We start from the raw sequence: 17,792 nt of genomic DNA, 5'->3' as shown, positions 1-17,792 counted from the left end.
GTGCTCTGGTTCCTGGCAGGCTTTCACTCTCAAGGGGTAGGACCCAATCTCTGCTGGAGAGCTGCCCTCAGGCCGCCAAATCGGGAAGCGTCTGAGAATTTCCATTTTGCTAGGTGCAGGCCTGGATACAGTATTCCGGCTTTTTGGCTGTGAATTAGGACAATTAAAAATTTTTAAGTATTTATATTAGAGAGAGAGAGAGAGAGAGAGACAGCATGAGCAAGCAGGGGCGGGGCAGGAAGAGAGGAAGCAGAACAAGAGGGAGGGGCAGGAAGAGAGGAAGACAGAATCCGAATCAGGCTCCAGGCTCTAAGCCATCAGCGCGGAGCCTGATGCGGGGCTCGAACTCATGAGCTGCGAGGTCATGACCTCGAACTCACGAGCTGCGAGGTCATGACCTGAGCCGAGGTCGGATGCTTAACCCACTGAGCTGCCCAGAAACCCCTAATTAGGACAATTTACGAGCGTGACCTGTGGCACTGCTGTGTGGGACTGAGTCAAAGTTGCCCTACCTGGCAGTTTGCAGGCCTGTTACATGGCCTTCTTTTCTGCTCCTGATTCTCCAGTTCCCCCACCAATGTTTTCCCTAATAAATCACGTTTACATGAATTTTTGTCAAGGAATGTGCTATTGGTGAATCCAACCGAAGACATTTTCTTAGGTGCTGGAAGTATTTGAGAGAAGCATTTATTAGACTTTGAAATGTCTAAGGGAATTTAATTTTCTAAGTAATGTTAAATGCATAAGGATGATTTGGTCAGTTGAGCTCACTGAAACACTAACAAAGGAACAAATCAAAGCGACTGCTGTTTTTTATATAAAATTTGTTAGATTTCCAAGTGAAATAGCAAGATTTAGAAATTGAGCTTAAAGCTTTATTTTAATTTTTTTTTTTTTTTTGGGAGAGAGAGTCAGAGCGCAAGTGGGACAGGGGCACAGAGAGAGGGAGACCCAGAATCCGAAGCAGGCTCCAGGCTCCGAGCTGTCGGCACAGAGCCCGACGCGGGGCTCAAACTCACGGACTGTGAGATCATGACATGAGCCGAAGACAGATGCTTAACCGACTGAGCCACCCAGGGGCCCTCAGTGAGCTTAAAGCTTTAAAAGACATTAGGTTTCCAATTTATAACTCTAATACATTTAACTTGAGAAAAAATATTGTTAGGAATTCCTTCCCAGGCTGGAGAGTCCTTTCTGGGCTGGAGAAGCTCATTACTTTCTTTCTTTCTTTCTTTCTTTCTTTCTTTCCTTTCTTTCTTCTTTCTTTCTTTTCTTTAATTTAAATTTTTCTTTTACATTTATTTTTGAGAGAGAGCACGTGCTCGTGCGCGCACAAGTGGGAGAGGGGCAGAGAGAGAATGAGACACAGAATTCGAAGCAGGCTCCAGGTTCTGCTTAAAGATTGAGCCACCCAGGCACCCCTGACTACACTTTAAAGAAAATAAGCACCGAATGGATAAACTCAAGGCTTACCTTTATGTTTATAAATATCCGTAGCTCTCTCCCTCGTTGTAAATGCGAGTTATCAAATGTATCCAGCTAGGTATGTAAAAAAGCTCAAGTCAATATCAAAATGTCAACTCCGAACTAAAAATTAGAAACACTCATAAATTATCTCAGCTACTCATTTACCCAGCTAGACAACTAATTACAATTATGCTCATCAATGCATATAAAATAAGTAGTTCCACATAAAAATGAATCTATAAAAAGATACATCAATAATCATAAATGCAGTCTATCATTACACCCCCAGTTTGGTAATCTACAATTTTAAAATCTGAAATCTCACCTTGAAATTAAAAGGTGGGATCAATGCAGTCTAGTGTCTAGTTGCAGCATTTTTTTTTAATGTTTATTTACTTATTTTTGAGACACAGAGAACAAGCAGGGGAGAGGCAGAGAGAGAGGGAGACACCAGACAATCCCAAGCAAGTCTGTCCTGCCAGCGCAGAGCCCCCGACTGGGGGGCTTGAACCCGTAGAACAGCGAGCTCATGACCTGAGCCGAAATCAAGAGTCAGATGCTTAACCGGCTGAGCCACCCAGGAGCACCAATGCCATCTAGCTAAATATATTCTTAGGTGTGTCTGTTTTTGTAAGCACAGCGTTCAGTCTTGCTGAAGAGAATGGGGACAGAATTCAGAAAACGAAGTGGGGCAATATTTATTTTATTCTAATAACAGGTAGTGGAAATTTTATCTGCATTTTCCTAACTGTAGGAAACAGAATAAAGCACTGCTTTAGGAGACGCAAGGCTGTCGACAAGAATTTCGAGCTTCACCGCTTTTTGTTGGTAAATTTGTTTTGCCGTCTGATCGTGATGACAGCTTTCTCAGCGTGAAGCAGAACTACTCTTTATTTACTCGGGTGTTTGATTTTATAACAAAGTGGGGGCTGGATACGAATATTCTTACAGGCTCCGCTTCCTCTGGGGAGGTGAAGAAGAATGAATTCCAGGCAGAAACACTGACAGGGAAAACACTGAAAATACAAATTTTATTTAAATTATTTGATAGTTATACTGGTCAAGATTTAAAGGGACCTTAAAAAAATAAAACGTTCAAATTTGTTCCTCAGTGCCTCAATTTTTAAACATTTTGCTAAAAAAAGTTTTTTAAGTTTATTTTTGAGAGATAGAGACAGAGCATGAGCAGGGGAGGGGCAGAGAGAGAGGGAGACACAGAATCTGAAGCAGGCTCCAGGCTCTGAGCTGTCAGCACAGAGCCCGACGTGGGGCTCGAACTCACGAACTGTGAGATCATGACCTGAGCTGAAGTTGGAGACTCAACAGAAGAGCCACCCAGGTGCCCCATCAGTGCCTCAATTTTTAGGCGAAGGGTGCCAACAGTTTTTTTCTACACCAAACCGTGCATGTTGTATGTGTTAACTTGTTTTTATATAGTCACTCAGAAATATTGTAAAAACAGACCAAGTAAGCACATGAATGGAACCATAATTATAATGTAATTACACATACGAAGCCCTATTTGAAATATTTCGGAAACAAATGATCTCTTTCACATACAAAAAACTTTTCGACGAGACTTAAGTATGCTTTAAACCGCGAATAAACCTAAGTCCTACTTTAAGGACGTTTATTTTATGTACTTCCTATAGCAAGTAATAAAAAAGAAAATATCTGAGTGGTTTGAGAATGAAAAGAACGGGAAGGTAGGTGTGGAACAGTGATCTTCCGCCCAGAGAGGCGAAACCCAGAGTCTGCAGAAGACGAGTCCAAGGAAAGTGTCCAAATGTATTTAGCAGACCTTGCTAAAACGAAAAAGCAATGCTATGAATATACTACGAGTTCTTTTTCAGAAATGTTTTTATGCCCTTTTTGTAATGCCTGGATGCTAGTTCAGCTGGTTGCTGTTCCTCAAACAGTGACTTGTTTTCACGGGTCAGACACGGATGCACAAAGGTATGGAAAACCTCGCCCCAGTTGCTTTGGTTTTGTGCTGGTTTTTCTTTTAGCTTAACCTCACCTAGGGATCATGGCAACATTCTTCTCCATTTTATTTTATTTTTATTTTTTAAATGTTTATTTTTGAGAGAGAGAGAGAGAGAGAGAGAGAGAGAACAGAGCATGAGCGGAGGAAGGCAGAGAGAGAGGGAGACACAGAATCCGAGGCAGGCTCCGGGCTCCGAGCTGTCAGCACAGAGCCCGACGTGGGGCTCGAACTCACAAACTGTGAGATCATGACCTGAGTCCAAGTCGGTCGCTCAACCGACTGAGCCACCCAGGCGTCCCGCCGCTGGCTCTGTTTCTTTGGCTTTATATTTAATACTGCTTTTCTAATGTATTGAGCATTAATGTAACGTATCAGTCTTCTTGACTTACATATTGTCATGTACTTTAGTTCTTTTTTAAGTCTCACTAGACATTTTTTTAAAAGTTTATTTATTTTGAGAGAGAGTGTGTGCACAAGTGGGGAAGGGGCAGAGAGAAAGGGAGAGACGGAATCCCAAGCAGGCTCTGCACCACCAGCACGGAGCCCGATGCGGGGCTTGAACTCACAAACCGCGAGATCATGACCTGAGCCAAAGTCACGCACTTAACAGACTGAGCCACCCAGGCGCCCCTGGACATTGTTGCTACTAATTTACAGAGAGTTAGGGAGTCCATATTCGCATTAGTCTGCAGATTTATCTCTTTCTTTGTTCTTTGCATCTTCTTATATTTCAGACAATCCCATCTTGAATCGCGTTACCTCTACCTGGCGTACATCCGTTAGTAATCTACTAGGTGAGTCTGGGGAAAGGTAAATCCTGATGGTTGAGCTAATTAGGACACGCCACCAGATACAGAAACTGAATAAGGATGCTGAGTTCTAGATGACGCACTGTTTCTAAAGTTTATTTGAGAGACAGAGAGACAGAGAGACAGAGAAAGCACACGCAAGTGCCTGTGGGGGAGGGGCAGAGAGAGAGGGGGAGAGAGAGAGAATCCCAAGCAGGCTCTGCGCTAGCAGCCTGAGCCACCCAGGCACCCTGCAGACGATGTACTATTTATTTCTTACTCCACCCAAGGCTGGAGTAACCGTCTCTACAGTTTGCATTTTTCCAGAATCTCAGACAGCATGACCCTGGGATAGCTGGCGAATACGACAGCACCTCGGATTGGTTTCTTTTTTTTTTTTAATTTAAAAAAAAAAATTTTTTTTTCAACGTTTATTTATTTTTGGGACAGAGAGAGACAGAGCATGAACGGGGGAGGGGCAGAGAGAGAGGGAGACACAGAATCGGAAACAGGCTCCAGGCTCTGAGCTGTCAGCCCAGAGCCTGATGCAGGGCTCGAACTCACGGACTGCGAGATTGTGACCTGGCTGAAGTCGGACGCTTAACCGACTGCGCCACCCAGGCGCCCCACGGATTGGTTTCTTGATGTATCTGTGGTCAGAGCAACACACGTGTGCATTTCTGCTCCTCTGAGATGGATCCATCACTGACTATCGAGCTTGTTTTCTCATTGGCTCGACTCTAGAATGAGATAGGAGTGTACCAATGCCCTGGTCGTAATGATGTTAGTTTCTGGGCTATGCTTTTGTTTTGCGGAATGGTACACACATTCAATTTCAACTTCTGGCACAGAAAAAAAAAAATGTTTACTGCAGTTTTCGTCACTCTTATTAAAGAGAGATGCGGTAAAATGCACCAGGTTCCCAGGTGAGCCAGAAAAAAAAAAAAAATCGAAAAATTCATTTCATCAAAAAGGTTCAGGGAAACTTCCCAGCACTGTGGAGACTCAGAAGCAGCAGCAAAAGCCAAATTAGAGCAGGGGACCAGTTGTCAGTACCATGAGGTAAGCTGCAGAGAACTTTGAATTAGGTCAGTGTAAACAATGGGGGGGTTATTCAAGTCCTTGCCGCGGGAAGGTCGGGAACAAAGTGAGTATTTGTGATCACGTTTGTCTCACCGAGAACCAAACCCCAGGTGTTGTAAGGCTACAAAAGCTGCCTCACTGTCTTCCTGTATCATCTAACCCTGGGATCCCCTGACATTTTAAATTGCTCATTGTAGGGCCAACCAAATGGAATGCAGTATTCAAACACACAGTGCATTTGTAGGACATGATTCGCCGAAAATCAGGACGGATGCAAAATGCACTGAGAAACCAAGAAGCATGCGTTACGCTCATGATTTGTTATGCCGGGGATAGTTTCACAGGCTATTAGAACTGGTGGGGCCCAAAGAAGTAATAAAGCACAGCTATGCAATATTTGGGACCTAGTTAAAAATTATTCGTTGTTTATGTGTTTACTATACTTACATGATATTAAAAATGATCTGTTGCTTATCTGTTTATCAGAAATTCACATGTAACAGAATGTAAATAACATTTTTTTTTAAAAATTTTTAACATTTATTTATTTTTGAGAGACAGAGCAGGAGCAGGGGAGGGGCAGAGAGAGAGGGAGACACAGAATCCGAAGCAGGCTCCAGGCCCTGAGCTGTCAGCACCGAGCCCGACGCGGGGCTCAAACTCAAGAATCACGAGATCATGACCCAGGCCGAAGTCGGACGCTTAACCGACCGAGCCACCCAGGCGCCCCAGTAACATGTATTTTTATTTGCAGAACCCGCAACCCTACCATAAAGGCTTTTTCAAGGCATCAGCACTATCTCCGTATGTAGAAAAACTCACCGTGTATGTTACTGTCAAAGAGTCTATTTGTCTGCTAGTTTAGAATATTTAAGTATATTTAGAAAAGAGACTCTGAAAGATTTAAAGTGAATTTTATATTCAAAACTTGGAAATAAGGCAAAAAGAGGAGGGCTTCCTCTTTCAATGTCATCTTAAAGCATTATTTAACAAGTCTACCCGAGGATTATTTAAATATTTAGGGCAAGTACTTGTTTGTCTTGCTATCTATTAATGATTAAAGGGCCAGCATCTATGAAGTTACATGTTATCTTGAGAGAGTTGTCTGGAAAAGATGCAAATAATTTCTGAGCAGTAGAACAGGTAACCGGAAAGGTCACTGCTTTATTGCTTTGTGGGACATTAACCAGTGTTGCATAACCTAGAACTCTCACTCGAACATTCTTTTGTCAAATGCCCCAAAATACTCACTTCTGCCAATACGCCTTGAACCAACTTTGCCATCCTGCTGGTTCTTTCATTAAGAGGAGAATAAATCTTTGGCAAGCGTTCAGTCTCTATTTGTGCGTGAATCATGGTTTTGACCTTCTGAAAATTAGCTTTGATATTTCTGTATAAGAAAGAACCGTCACAAGGCCTATGGCTGTGCATTGTGACTTTTCCTACAGAAATCAAGCTGCGTGGGGAAGACAGCCATCGCTGTGGAGCTGAGAGGGTTTCTCTCTCTTGCAGAAAAAGGCAGGGGGCCAGGAAGTGGTCCAGAGCTCGGCACACATACTGAGTGGGCATGTCTGATTGTCAAAGTCAACAGCAGAGCAGGATTTAAATCTTCTATTTTCCCATCTTTTCCAGATTTATACAATGACTATCTCTTTATGATCAAAAATAATGAATTTCTAAAAATGTGGCATTGGGGAAATCCTTCTAGGAACTGTTTTCAAGGCTTCAGATTTTCAAGCCATGACGATTAATGCAGAGGTAGAGATAAAGGTGTATCTTTAAAATTGTTGGGGAAGCCAGAGTGATCATAATCTGTGATCCAGAATTCAAGCCCAGGCAGGTAATCAGGAAGTTCCTGGCCTCCTAAACGTAACTCAAATACCTCATGTTTAGTTAGAGCTCAGCCTATCCTAGTGATGGCGACTTGTTTTGTTATTGGTGATCATTTTGATCGCTTGGTTTAAGGTGGTTTCTACCGGGTTTCTCTACGCATCACTTCTTGGAATATCTTTTTTTTTTTTTTTTAATTTTTTTAATGTTTTATTTTTATTTTTGAGAGAGACAGAGCATGAGTGGGGGAGGGGCAGAGAGAGAGAGAGGGAGACACAGAATCCGAAGCAGGCTCCAGGCTCTGAGCTGTCAGCACAGAGCCTGACACGGGGCTCGAACCCACGAACCGTGACATCATGACCTGAGCCGAAGTCGGACGCTTAACTGATGGAGCCACCCAGGCGCCCCTTGGAATATCTTCTTGGGTTTTATTTTATACTTTTTTTCTCCTTCTGATCCTACTAGTAAATACAAATAGAATTACAGACTCGTGCAATAACATGCAAGGATCTCAAATGCATTTAGCTAAAGAAAAGAAGCCAGACCCAAAGGGCCACGTGATTCTATCTGTATGACATTCTGGAAAAGGCAAAGCTCTCAGGAAGGAAAACACATCGGCAACTTGATGATGAGGCTAAAGAGGGGTACCTCTCCGGCCAACTCTAGGCCTCACTGTGCCATAAACTGAGCTGTGCCAGCAGCACCAAGGAGAAGAGACCGAAGGGGGGTGTATTCCTGAAATCCAGTGGGTAGGACTGAAACTGTTGCATTATTTTATACCCAGTGCTGTGATATACCTCAGCATATACCTCAGGTATGCCCCAAGCGTGCTGGTTGCAGGTACAGAAAAATCATTTGCATTTCGTTTCTGCAGGAGGAATTGATTTACCTTGGGCCATTCAGCAAGCACATTCTTCTAAAATTTTTTTTAATGTTTATTTTTGAGAGAGAGAGAGAGAGAGAGAGAGAGAGCGAGCAGGGGAGGGGCAGAGAGAGAGGGGGGAGACCCGGAATCGGAAGCAGGCTACGGGCTCTGAGCCATCATCGCAGAGCCAGATGCGGGGCTCGAACTCACGAACCTCGAGATCGTGACCTGAGCCGAAGTGGGAGGCTTAACTGACTGACCCACCCAGGTGCCCCAAGCACATTCCTCTTAAGGGGTCAAATGGCACTGTGTTGTGGCAAAGCCCAGTGCTGCTTGGTTTTGCTCTTTGTTCCTCTTCCCACATGTCTTGTGTGGAGTGCCAAGGTCTGATGCTCTGACTTCGGGGGTATATCGTTGCCGTGTTGTCTAACCCCCACTATCCCACGTTGGACGAGCAAGGTGCAGAGAACAGAATGTTGCTTCAACTCTGAGAGTCCAGAGTCGCGAGAGTGTAATTTACTTGCCCTCCCCAAAGGAATGCCCTGGGAAAATTAGTTTTAAATATTCTTAGTTTACATAATCAGTAAAATGTCTCCTCCTCTGCTTCCCCCAACTCAACAGAGGTAATCTGACAAGTTTTTAAGTAAATCTTTTTTTTTTTTTTCCTCTCCAAAGATCTGGGACTTTAGTATAAGACCCATAATGGCCGAAAGGTATCAGCTACCCAGGAGCAACCTCGAGCCCTGAGAGAAAATTATGACTTTATGGCTTGTTTTGTGGCCAACACCATTCTTTCTAGTTTTGTCTGTGGCCTAAACCGTGAGAGAAAATAATTGGAAATGCTACAATGAAAATAATGGAGCGATTCCTCTTGTTGCTATGGTGACAAGAATAAATGGAATCCATGGCTCTGAAAAATTGCCCGAAAGTATACTTTAGCATTCCACAGTGGGTGTATTTGTTAAGAATTTTAATCTGTCAGCTTCCATCAAAATGGCACAGCACTCAGAGAAATATTTTACATCTGTACTTTTAGCTTGTTTTGATTATTTTAAAGGAAAGCAGTGGAGAATAAATAGTCATCATTATATTGGAAATTTAAGTAATTTTCTAAAAGTATCTTGCTGGGTACGAACCTAAAAGCACATTAGTTTTGTTTCCACCATCATGGAACATGTCGTCCTCAGGACCAGCCGAGCTTTGGATGATTTTCGGGGTCGTCAATAACCATTGGTATGAAATAGGACTCACAGTCTGGTCTAGAAACCAGTATTCCAAGTTTTGTTCAGTATAAGACAGTCATATGGGTGTAAGAGAGTCGGTAAACCCCAGTGCTTCTGTTTCCCTATTAATTCTTTGGTTGTGGGGCTCCTGGGTGGCTCGGTCGGTTAAGCGTGTCTGACTTCAGCTCAGGTCATGATCTCACAGCTTGTGGGTTCGAGCCCCGCATCGGGCTCTGTGCTGGGAGCTCGGAGCCTGGAGCCCGCTTTGGTTTCTGTGTCTCATTCTCTCTCTGCCCCTCCCTCACTTGTGCTCTGTCTCTCTCTGTCTCTCAAAAATAAATAAAAATGTAAAAAAAAAAAATTAAAAAAAAATCTTTGGTTGTGAGCAAAGGTCATCGCCTCCTACTTATTTTACTACAAGTTACTATTCTCCATCATTGAAGTCATTGACGTCTGTTGCAACCAAATGATGGAAATGCTGTAGAATGGCTGGCTTGTACACATCTCTTCCCAACCTGCGTTCCGTGACCATCTTCTGGCAGCTTAAAATCAGCCATCGTGACCGTGTGCACCCCATAAGGACAAATGTTGTAATCAAGGCCCGATTCATTGTTTTGTTGGCCGTCGGGCTTAAGACGGTGTTGGAAGAAACACAAACAATACGTATTAAACCTAAAAGCGTGTCAGGTCTATAGCTGTTACATTGAGAATAGCACACAAGTCGAGGAACTCTTCTCCCAGTATTTGAAAACTCTTATGAGATTTAACAAAGAATTCACCGGTCCTTGACCAACAAGCCAAGTTCTGATACTCCTTCTTCTTGTTTCACCCTTGCCTTAATCGTTCACCGAAACAAAGCATCAACTGATACTCCCGTTGGAACTGTACTCCATCATCCCTTAGGACCATAGGTTGATCACTGGCAGGATTCAGCAACAATCATCGAGAGCCATCTGTGAGGTTCAGTGTCCACGGGAGACCGACAACAAACGGTACTGCATATTTCGTTACCTGAAAACTGCGTGTTACGCGTTGTGCGGACTTGCGCAATTTACCATAAACTCATGTGGCTGGTGAACATTTATACCCAACATCACTGGAGCTGGGGAAGATGGGTGGAAGCATCTAGATTGCCCTCAGGAAGGTCTGCTGGCAAAGGAATTCTGTCTTCGTGCTCCCGACCCGCAGTGGCTGACTGGCAGGGGCCCACGGCAGGATGGCCGCGGTGCAAACATGGAAGAGATTTCAAAGCGTAGTGCCTGGGTCCTTGGCCAATCATGCTCTCAGGGGTTGGAGTTCTGAGAGGCACGTTCTCCTGGCTGCCATGCTGATCCCTAGTATAGTTGGCATCTAGGCTTCATCCTACCTTACAGAGAGCCCTGGGGCTGGGCTGGCCTCTCACCGTGGTTCCAATGAGGCAAGAGGGCCAGGCCTTGGTGTTCCCCCTCAGCCAATCACCGGCTGTGAGCAGCTCTTAGAGGAGGCACATATATCCTTGGAAAAGGTTGTTTTCCGAGGCTGAGGGTCATCCGGTGAGGAGAAGAGCTGGGAGTGTCAGTGGTGTGTGGTCAGTGGCCCAGGGTCCCAGAAGCTGGGGGATGGGTCATCATCCACCCTAAAGAGGGGTTTTGGCTGGAGCACCACAGCATTCACTAGACCCTCTTGGAAATCCGGAATGTTTATTAGCATTTAAAAGGCTCTGAGAAATCCTGGGGCTAACTCGGTCTAATCCAGCATTTCCTCCCAGGTATGGAACCGAGAAACCACTGTGTGGGGGTGTGCCCATTAATATCCTGATCTGGTCACCTGTAGAACACGCTCAGGACGTGCTGGAGAGAGCAGGGCAGGGTCAGGTCAGAAGGGACCGCGGGGGCCACGCTAAGCAACTCTGACCGTGTGCTGTAGGCACCGGAGAGCCGTTTTGGTTTGACCCGCGTTTTGGACAGGGGACTTATTTCGGAGGCTGCCATATTTTCCAAGAGAAAGAGGATGTGGGCTTGGATTTGGATGGGGGCGTCCGAGAGAAGCCGCGAGCAGAGGACGTTTAGGAGATTCAGACAACAGGGTGCAGTGAGTGATACGTGGTTCTCACATTCCTCCTCCACTGAGCTCAGCATCGCACTGGCTCACTCGACTCCTTCCCATTTGCAAGCTGGAAACCCCCCTCCCGCCTGCCTCTCCCACCCTTTCCCTCCCCCCTCCGACTCTCCACCTCTCTTCCTTTCTCTTCTCCCCGTTTCGAACCCCTGACATGGCATGTCTAACCTCACCTGCCAGAGAAGCATTTATACGCACGCCCTTTCAGGCTCCAGTTGGTTTGTAACCATTTCATTTTCTTGTGGTCTCTGACGAAAGACGGGAATTCATTGGGCGGCATCCTTTGACAGCCTCACACCTGTTGCTTTGGAACTTCGCGTTCCGATGGCTTTTCCAGTGAGTCGGCACCCCTGTCTGTCTACGGGCGCAGGGAAACAAGTGAGGGGCCAAACATATTCTCCGGCATTTAACTCAGGATTTATATGTTCCGATGCTCCGTAGTTGTTATTCATTAAAAACAATTTTTTTAATGTTTTTTCATTTTTGAGAGACAGAGAGGGACAGAGATGAGTGGGGGTGGGGGGGTGGGGAGCAGAGAGAGAGGGAGGCACAGAATCTGAAGCGGGCTCTAGGCTCTGAGCTGTCAGCGCGGAGCCCGAAACGGGACTTGAACCCACGAACCGCGAGATCGTGACCCCAAGTCTACATCAAGAGTTGGATGCTTAACCCGCAGAGCCACCAGGTGCCCCGATATCAGGCATTTTTAAAAACAAAAGTCAAAACGAAAAAGCAAGACGCAGAAGAATGCATCCAGTATGATCTCATTTATATAAAGTTGAACACCAGGCCAACAGTCAATGAGAAGAAATACGGTTTAGAGATTTGCATATGTGGGGTAGAACTGAAAGTAAGGTTAGAAACTAAGAAACATGAAAACTGGGAGAGTGGAGGTTGTGGGGTGTGGGGGTATGATGGGGACGGGCAGGCGGAGGGTGTCGAGGTCACTGATAGTGTTCCACTCTCCAAGCTGAGTGTTTGCTTTATTGAATGATATATTTTTTGAAGTATTTGTTTGCACACATGTGTAGGCGTATGTCATTGCTCTATGATGTTATTTCATAATTAAAAGAAGAAAGAGAAGGAGAAGAAGGGGGAGGAGGAGGAGAGACACCAAGTGGTATTTTGGGCCCCATGAGAGTTGCAGTCAGCACACTGTGAGTGGATATCTTTGGGGAGTAACAAAGAAACGTCTGTACCGTTTCTGCAATGTCTGCTCTGGACTCCAGGGTATACCCCCAGGTCAGACTGGGACTCTGTGATGCTGGACTGAGACTACTCACCCTTCCCAATGGTGGGCTTCAGGGATGGCTTCCTTTAGAAAGAAGCTGGTGCTTGAGCTGGACCCTGAAGGCCAGAGGACAGCACGTCCAAGAGCACAGAAACCTGTTCTCTGAGGTGGTCGTCATTCATTCGGCAAAGATTTATTGAGGTCCTGTTGAAAAATTAAAGGAACAGGGACATAAAGAGCTGTAGCTGAGAAGTGTCGTAAGTCTGCATGAACGAAGTATTACAGCAATAGACGCACAGAAGATACTGCTTTCGATTGTAATAGAATCTTAACAGAGTCTTAGAACCGTAGTATTTCAGAGCCGGGAAGGGAGGGAAGAAACATTTCCTGAGCACTGCCTGAGTCAGGCACCCAGTTAGGGGTTTTACGCCTCTAGGTGGGTGGAAAGGGCGTGCCAGGTGAAGGCAGCGTCTGAGCAAAGGCCAAAGGAGGAAATTACAGCGTTCATCCAAGGAACGGTGAGTGGTTACAGTGTGAGTGGAATAAAATAATAAGCTAGCATTTGCTTCAGAGGCTGGGAGGTTTTTTTGGTAAAGGGCCAGATCGTAATAAATATTTTAGGCTTTGTGGACAGCGGGGTCTCACCTTTGCTCTTGTGCGTGTAAGCAGTCACAGGCAGATGGGTGTGGTTGAGTTCCAACAACATTTACAAAAATAGGCAGTGGGCTGGATTTGGCCCACAGGCCAGTGGCCAGTGTTTGCCAGTCCTGATTTACCGAATAGTTACCGTGTGACAAACGAACTCTGTGCAAGGACTCGATATGCGTTTCCTCAATTTCTCAAATGATCATGGAGTAGGACGCTGCTGCTACCATTTTCTCTTATTTACAGACCTGGAAACCATGGAAACCCATGGAAACGGATGTGGGGTTTGAATCAGAGAGTCAGCCTCCAGTGTTCACTCTTAATCACTGTGGCGCCCAATAATTAGGGGCATCGTTGGGGGATGGGGTCCTCATGGAGGTCCTTGTTGCCGGGCTGAGTCATCTTGGTTAGATAATAGGGAGCCATGGAAGGCTCGAAGTGGAGAATGATATAATCAGAGTTGTTGCACGCTCTGTTCTCCCCAGCCTTGGTCTCCTCCACTGAGGCGTAAGCAGTCTCTCTCTCGGGTGTTCACAAGCAGGGCATCAAAGACAGATTTTAAGAACATTTGGAATCAGCCCTGCTGAGATGTCTGCACATCGGGGGGTGATCCGATGCGGTGGGGAGGGGGTGACTGTCCAGTTCAGGAGGGGCCTCTTCCTTGACAGACCTGGAGCAGAGAGCCTCAAGTAAGAGCTGAAAGCGTTTCAGATAAAGGACGCCGGCTGCAGGTTTTCTGGACTTGGTACAATAGAAAAACCCTCATTGGTTTCTGGTGGCTGGTTGGGGTCAGGGCACCCAGTGTCCACATTGTCACCATGAGCAAGCAGCCCTACGGCAGCCCTCTCACTTCAGAGAGCCATTTGGTCAGCTCAACCTTTCCATTTGCTAAGCCTTCCCAAACAGGTATCCCGTTGCTTCCTGGGAGAGGCCGACACCATTTTCATCTCACAGGAGGTAGTCACTTGATAATCATGCCTCCACCCAGAAGACGAGACCTTACGAGAAAGAGTCCCTCTGACCGTGCTTGAGAACGGGCTGGACCGAGAACAGGAACCAACTGCTAGTCATTTACATCCCAATTAATGTCATCATGGGCGGAAAGAGCTGTGTGGGCCACATCTTGAAGATGACGGTGTCTCACCCAGGAGTGAGGATTTCCCCTTAGGTCAGGGTCTCCTGAAGTGTGCCCCATAGAATCACACTCCTACAAGATATTCCTGAAAAAGAGTTCCAGGTCTGATGTGTTTATGAAGCCCCAACAGCTATAGTCCAGCATCTTGAAGCTTCATGAGGCACGGCCGCACTTCAAAGGCTCCGGGAAGTTTTAGAGTAAAGAATAGCCAACACATCTTTTAATGTGGCATTCCCAAAGTTAGCTGGCCATCTAAAATCCTCCCTTGGGATAAGACCTGTTAAACAAAGTCTGATAGTGTTTGTGTTCCCCAGGCCTCACTGAGAGAAATATTGTTGCAGGTGATTAGGGTATTTTAGGAAAAGTAGGATCACCGGAGAGATGTTTTAGAAAAATAACTCAGGCAGCAGATTAAAAGTTGAGTTAAAGAATACGCAAAAGAATCTAACCAAAATCATGAAAATATTCTAATAGTCCAGGAAAGCTGGGGGCCCAAAGTATTGAGAGTGATCGGGGGGATAAAGACAGATTTTGTCCAGACATTTTCCTGAGATGGGATTGAGAGCGCATGTGATGGATTGAACAGAGAAGGTGAAGGAGAGGGAGAGACAAAAGTTGACCAAAGGTATCTAGGTTGGTTGACCAGATGGATGGTTCTACTGTTAACCAAGATTGGAAATGCAGAAGGCGAATGTCCAACCCGGCTGCCTTTTAAAACAGTGTTAGCTCATCGCTTTCTGGATCCATACAGTTGATGTCACAGTAAGTACAGGCGAGGTCAACATGAAAGTCTCAGGACCTGGGATCTGGCAGAGATGCATAGATGAGATGTTCCAAAGATTTCTCTGCCTTTTTCATGCTTCTCTGTTCAGTTTCAGTCTTCAGGGTGTGAAACCTAGCAGGGCATGTTAGCTAGGAACATAAACACGTCTCTTTCCTGTCAAGATGCTTAATTACAGCAATACATTATGACACAATTAGCCAGCCTGGTCTGTCGGAAAGGCTCAGAAACAAGAATGATTGTTTCAAATGGGAGTTTCCAAGCTAATTTGTCAGAGAATTTGGGGAAGTGATGATGGGTAAAGTTTATCAGAGGCAGCAATTAAAAGCTGCCTCTGGATGCATCTCAGATGGGAGAATATTTAAAATCAGCATAGATACTGGACTGTTATCCTTCCGTTTCTGGAAGCAATTATAACAAAAACCATCATAATACTGTCTTTATGTTCCCTATCGCAAGAAAGTGATAACTGAAAATTATGAAGAAAGGGACAGCATAACGTAAAGTAGCAAAATATGAAAACCCTGGGGCACCTGGGTGGCTCAGTCGGTTAAGTGTCTGACTTCGGCTTGGGGAGAGGCAGAGAGAGGGGGGACAACAACAAAGCGGGTTGTGCACTGACAGCAGTGAGTCTGATGCGGGGCTTGAACTCAGAACCGTGAGATCATGACCTGAGCTGAAGTCAGACACTCAACTGACTGAGCCGCCCAGGTGTCCCATGCTTTGTTTTTTCATAGAAGGATCACATAATCACTTCTTTTAAGTATTTTGCACAAGAAAAAGAAAAATGTTTGCTTCCTTTTCTGAGCTATAACTGGTTATATTTTCTTTTTTGTTTCAGCTGTCAAGAAAAAAACGACAGTAGATTTAATAATCAGTCATAGCAGATATCCTATTCCCTATACCAGCGTCGCCTTGAGCGGGCTCCGTGAAAGTGAGCCCCACTCTGTGCTGACATACAATTGGGGATTCCTGGATACCACATTTCACCATACGTATTCATATACAAAAGGCTCAGAGAAGTCTGTAGAAAACAAGCCTATGTCACGTCAGTCCAACTTTCTCCCAGTTTATTTGAGGAGAAGACCCTTTTCCCCTCATAGAACATCTATGAACTCTTCTTGGTATTGGTGGTGCATAAAGTGTGTATATTTTTTATTGTGATAAAACGTACACCTAACATAAAATTTACCATCTTAACCATCTTAAGTGTCCCCTTTAGTGGCATTAAGTACCTTAGCGTTGTGCAACTACCTTCACCATTCATCTCCCGAACATTTTTCCATTTTCCCAAACTTTCTGTAACTAGTAACTACTGACGTCCCTTACCCCCAGCTACCGGCGGCCACCATTTCACTTCCACAGAATGTACTTTGGGGACACACACATCCAAATGACTGATACATTTGTTGGCCTCTTTCAATGTGGTTTTGATTTAGAATTTTGACTTCAATCATCTTTGTAGATTTTTCCTGTTTTATTAGCTACCTCAAACTCTCTAACTCCTCTTAAAGGCAAATAGCTTGTATATGTTAAGCAAATATTTCATAATTAGAGATTTACCACGTAGGCTCGCATAGTAAGACTCTGAGAAAAGAAGCTTAGTAAGGAATTTGAAATACAACACCCCACACGTTCGTGTAACAATGAATAATATATATATTAACATCAACAACATTTATATTAACAGTGGATAATATAATCTCAGGATTCCAAGGGAACTTCTGTGCTCCAGTGACACGGAAACATTGTAGTTAACCATGAACATGTTCTATTATGATCTTGACTTTGCACATGCTGTATCTTATTCTTGGAATGCCACCTTCATTTTCTCATATGAGCGAGGTAACTATTCATTTCTCTTTTCATGTTTGTGAATAACTCTATTTAAACCACCCTTATCCCACAATTCCCATGACTATAATTATTTGTCCATACGACTGTGTCCCCGACTACATTCTGAAACCAAGAAGGGCAGAGAATGTTCTATTTATCTCTCTTATAGCTAGCAGGTGACAGATGCATAATAAATGCTTGTTAAATGAAACAGTCTCTCCCAACCGTCCGTCCAATGCTGGAATCGTTTCCAGGACATTCCTGCATAGAGGTGTCTTTTCTATGGGTGAACACTTCTACATATCAGAAAGCCAGGCCACATGAGACAATCCATGACTCTATGGAGAATTCTGGATGTTCAAAATATAAAGAATGATCTATCTTAAAATAAGTACAAATACTATTAGAATTGCAAACATATGAACGCTCAAGTTTTTATTCTCTTTGTCTACTACTTTATTCCCAGGACCTAGAACAGTCCTTGACACACAACAGGCAGTCAATAAATATTTCATATTTTATATTAAAATCAGAAATGAGATAGCCCATTATAACTTTTATTTAACTCTTTAATAATGTTTTAGGGAAGCGGTGCCTGGGTGGTTCAGTCAGTTAAGCGTCCGACTTCAGCTCAGGTCATGATCTCACGGTTCGTGGGTTCGAGCCCCGCATCGGGCTCTGTGCTGACAGCTCAGAGCCTGGAGCCTGCTTCGGATTCCGTGTCTCCCTCTCTCTCTGTCCCTCCCCCACTCACTCTCTCTCTCTCTCTCTCTCTCTCTCTCTCTCAAAAGTAAATAAACATTAAAAAAATCATGTTTTAGTGACTG

The sequence above is a fragment of the Prionailurus viverrinus genome, chromosome A2, assembly GCF_022837055.1.
Source record: "Prionailurus viverrinus isolate Anna chromosome A2, UM_Priviv_1.0, whole genome shotgun sequence".
NCBI lineage: Eukaryota > Metazoa > Chordata > Mammalia > Carnivora > Felidae > Prionailurus > Prionailurus viverrinus.
The sequence above is the reverse complement of the archived record's forward strand: the minus strand, read 5'-3'. Positions refer to the sequence as shown.